The 5,173-nt window shown below is 35.4% G+C and overlaps 1 pseudogene; it reads left to right on the forward strand.

Annotated features, from left to right (window-relative positions):
- LOC106869782 (S-crystallin 1-like) overlaps nucleotides 1-3,890 on the forward strand; it is a 21,904-nt pseudogene extending 18,014 nt beyond the window's left edge.
- Nucleotides 3,891-5,173: the final 1,283 nt, after the last annotated feature.

Here is a 5,173-nt window from a genome sequence, read left to right on the forward strand (position 1 = left end):
CACGCACTCAGTACATCGCAGTTCGTCCGCTCAGTACATCAAGGATATTTCTTGCTAATATATGTAAATTTATATACTACACTTTATCGTGCAGTTACTGTTAATACTTCATTTAGAGAATTAACATTGCTTGTTTTCACCTTTTCAATATCAGTGAAGAATTTCACTGGAAAAGAAGATATAAGGTTTGCCAGGTTTTTGTCTCTCTCACCAAGGTCATCAGCTGTCGAACGCCGACGAAGGGAAATAACCCTGAAATCCGGATACGTTCGTGCTGCTGGTCGAGGTGAGAGGGATAACTCCCTTGGCAAACAGGACACAGTCGTGTGTCGATAAGCCAGCTGGAGGAGATGTCCTCCTGGGGCTAAAAGCAACAGTAACATCCACCCCTAGGGGTCAGCCACACTTAAGTGGCAATATACTACACTATATCGTCGACTTTTCAGTGTATCCGGGTTTCTGCAGCTGATAGATATTTATATTTTTTTAGATTTTAATTATTTCAGCGGGAGGTTTTGGAACGTAATACACACGATTGTCGAGGGGTTACTATATCACATTTCTGTTTTTTAAGCGTAATCTAATATTTAAAATTTAATTTTTAAGCATATACTAACATTTAGACCAACCCAGTATTTAAGTTTGCATTAGTGTATTGACTAATATTTTACACCACATTAGTATAATAATAATACTCAAAGCTCGTTGCTAAACTGCAACAGCTATAAAATTATAAAACACTAATTAGTTAATAAAATTTAGAAATTATAACCCTTAGTGATGAAGTGAGTTAATATATGTTTGTTTGAAGGCGACAAGCTACGTTCTGAGTTCAAATTCTATCGAGGTTGACTTTACCTTTAATCCTTTCGGGGTCGATAAATTAACTACCATTTACATACTTGGGTTGATCTAAACGACTGCTCCGCCTCCCCAAAAATTTCGGGCCTTGTGCCTAGAGTAGAAAAAAAAATTTTGTTTGACTTGTTCTTTGGTGAATGAGAAGGCTTTAGATGCAAATAAAAATAATCCTTTCTAGTATAGGCACAAGGCCTGAAATTTAGAGGGGAGGGATAGTCAATTATTCAGCTGGTGGTTAATTTATCAACCGCGAAAGGATTGCAAGTAAAGTCAACCTCAGCAGAATTTGAACTCAGAACAAGAAGACAGAAGAAATACCGCTAAGCATTTCGTTCGGCGTGTTAACGATTTTGCCTTGAAAACGGAAATAAATATGAAAATATAAAACTGTTAGAAAAAGTTAGATGAGTCATGAGCCCAAGGAGTCATAAGGAGAGAACTTAGCCTTGTTTCCACGGGGTACAACTGACTAAGCTTACAACAGCCTCCTCTTGAACCGGAAAACGGCACGTCCTTGGATGAACTTTCCAGCTATTACTAACACTCACATACATCTGCGTGAATTGGAGCAACGTGAAATAAAACGTTTTGCTCAGTACAATGCACCAACCGGTCCAGTAATTGAAATCAAGATCATAAGATCCTGGGTAAAAAGCGTTAATCACATAAGCAAAGCGCATTCATGTCTTAGAAAAATATTTGTCTTTATTAACAGAAATTTCTTTGATGTATTAGGCAAGTCAAAGAACCACATGGAGTGATATTCACCATCTTAACTGACCAAAAATTTCTGTTTAGTTTGGTATATTATGTATGCGTCGTCCTTCAAAATACTGGAAAATATTAACTTTATGACCAAATATTGAGAAAGGTAAAGATAAAGCATACATTGATTCTGACATGTAGTTTATATCTGGCCTCCAGGTGAAGGCGTCCACCCTCTGGATTTTAGATAGTAAACGCACTTTATGAAATAGTCAGCTTCCGCAAAGTTCTATCTTGTCTGTAATACACACACACACACACACACACTCACGTATTCGTTCGTTCATACATACAAACATACCTATATACATACATGGATACGTACATAATCGTTCCGGCTAATGAGCTTATTCTTAGTAAATCATAAACCTTATCAAAAGTATCCCAACCATGACCAACTTGTCTTTAATCCTTACATCTTGCACTTCTTTATCTCGAAGGCAGTATTGTTTGATTTGAGGGAGTACTAAATAATTCTAGCTAGACAAGCCGCCGTGTAGTTTCTTTTTATCTCGTATTGCATAGTTGTCTGTAACGTATATTCTTACATTATATTTTGATTAGAATCTCAGCTAAGGAAACTAATAAGACGTACATAATCATGTAGTTATTTCGAATTCTGTGTTATGATCCTGAAAAAAATAAAACCTAGCAGAAATAAAATATTTTCCATAAAGAATGTTACCATAGAGTAATGAATTCGATGGTGTCGATTAATCTCCTCTCCTCTCAAATGCTGCCCTGTGCCTAAACCAACAAAGCAATGCTGTATTAGACATTCCAAAGTAAAATGAAACGCTTTCTATTCATACATATGAGTGCTACAAGGCATCACTATCGGTGCAAAATATTTGAAAGCAATGGATATGACCGGTTAAATGAACATTTTGATGCTCAGCAGTAATTGAAATCAACGCAGCCAATCAACAGTGCAATCATCAATTAATACAGAAACATTTCCACATTAGATGAGGGGAAATAATTCATGTGTGATACCTCTGTACTGTCAGATGAGGTGTAGATATTAACAGTGTCGAACGTAGTTTAGTGTCGGTAAACTGATCTTAAATAAGCATTTTATAATCTTTCGAGAGAATCTGAAATAATCATCTTTTGGTACATTGGTTGTCGAAGTACTTAAAGGTATAAATATATGCATGTAAATACTGGACTGAGAAACATTTTGCATAGAAAAAGTCGGAGACTGTCCATTGGTTGGCTTATTCTACAAAGATACGTTGTCGTAGCTCTCTCTCCGACTTTGGCGGTTATCACACCAGATTTTACAAATTCCAAGAATTGGTCATCAGAAGATCAATGGATAAAAATAGTCTGTGTAATTTAATTTTGTTCCTTAGCGATAGGAGTTCAAATCGCACCTAGTGAATTCCTCTCTTCCATCAAATTAAGATGAATGGAATAAGTACCATTTGTAAATTAAATCCATTGTGTCTATGTTAGTTATCATATTTAAATGGGTGACACTTCAATAAATTATTTGAAATATATGTAAAGAAGCGGTATGGATGACATTTACAATGTGTAACAGCACTAACGAATGGAGAACATTACTAGCGGTAATATTTTCCTTAGAGAAAATTTCTCGAAGACAATGGTGTGTTACAAACATAAATGCTTCGCTAAGAACACTGGAAGGCCTGTGAATATAACACAAAAGACTCTCTGTTATTTTTCCTGCCAAAAAACAGAAAAAATTTCAGAGTCGCTTCACATTTGTAAACACATAATTTTATATAAATACTAACGCTTTTTTAATTGCATATATTAATTTATGTTTGAATCTACTTCATTTCCCAGATAACTATGGCTGATATGATGTGTTTCTGCGCTCTGGAGAATCCACTGATGGAAGATGACTCCCTTCTTCGTAGCTATCCGAAACTTCTAGCATTGAAGGAACGAGTAATTAGCCACCCGAAAATGTCGAGCTACCTTCAAAAGAGATCCCGCACCGATTTTTAAAGGACAAGAAAACAAAAATGAAAATTAATGTAACCAATTTTTTTCAAGCTAGGAAGTATATAACTGTTTCATTTCAAACTAAAGTGTATGAAAATATATGACAATGGAGTTTTTAACTCCACCTTCAGTTGAAAATATGGATAAGGTCTTCAAAACAGAAAGGTAATATTGCAATGCAACCAATCAATTAAGCTTTGTAAATTTTAAATGTTTGGTTTGTTCAATAAATAAATAAAAAATCTTAAAACGAAACTAACAAAATAAATGTTTTAAAAAAATCATTAGTTCGTTTTGTTTTGACAATACACAATGGAATTTTTTTATTAATTTAAGTGGGAAGTAAAATTGAAAGTTCGCATATTTGTATTTTTCCTATGTTCTTTATTTTTATTTTTCTGAAGGCTATGTTTTTAGTTGCGTAAATTTATTGAGTTAATCTCAACTGGAATCGAAAATGATCGGGGTTAATTCATTTTAGTGTAATACAAACAATTTATTTCTAAAAGATTTTAGTACGAAAATATTATTTTAGAATTCTTCTTCGAAGAATTCACAGTGGGCTGCTTTCTATTCAGGAGTGTATAAAGTTCATGTCATCAACACTGCTAAACTTTCGACTAAGAAACACTTCTATAACAATAAATCCAAATTCCTCTTTACACAGCATACACAATTGGAATGAATAGATTCCACTAAATAGTGTACGTTAGAGTGTTTGAAAATAGTACAAAAATTTAAAAGAAAAATTAAAAGAAATGCCAAAGTGCTTAACAGCATTCCGCCTGACTTTACGTTGTGAGTTCGAATTCCGCCGAGTTCAGCTTTACCCTTCACCCTCACGGGGTCACTAAACTGAGTAGAAGTCGACTTACACCCATACACGAAATTGTTGGCGCTGTGCCAACATTTGAAACTAAAATTATTGTTTTATATTTATTTATTTATGCACCCTTTTTAAGCCTATCCAGGCTCATGGGCCCGGTTTCCCATTTTCTATGGTGTATGTGTTTCTCCCCAGCTGGACGGGACGCCAGTCCATCGCAGCGTTGCGCAAGAAACAGGAAGAAATAGTGAGAGAAAGTGAGGGTGAAAGAGTACAACAGGGGTCGTCACCACCCCCTACCGGAGGCTCGTGGAGCTTTTAGGTATTTTCGCTCAATAAACACACACAACGTTCGGTCGGGGAATCGAAACCACGATCCTCCGACCGCGAGTCCGGTGCCCTAACCACTGAGCCATTGCGCCTCCACATTATTTTATATGTCTCACATTTAATTTTCTCTCTATTTGAATAGAAACCCCGATGCCATATTCAGAACTTAATCTTTTATTTAAGACATTTATCGTTATTACACTAGCGACAATTACTTATAAATACGTACAAATACTGACAACATCGTGCTCTAATAATCAACTAAACTTTCAAACTTATCTGGCATGCACATTTTGTTTAAATGTGCGCTTCTGTTATAATTATAGTCATCTCTTGAACGTTCTCAGGAACGTAAGCTTTAGTCATTTTTCAATGTTTTTTTCTTACCTATAGTGGATATTTTGGCTTCGT

Source organism: Octopus bimaculoides, chromosome 5 (genome assembly GCF_001194135.2).
Source record: "Octopus bimaculoides isolate UCB-OBI-ISO-001 chromosome 5, ASM119413v2, whole genome shotgun sequence".
In the NCBI taxonomy this organism is placed as follows: Eukaryota; Metazoa; Mollusca; class Cephalopoda; order Octopoda; family Octopodidae; genus Octopus; species Octopus bimaculoides.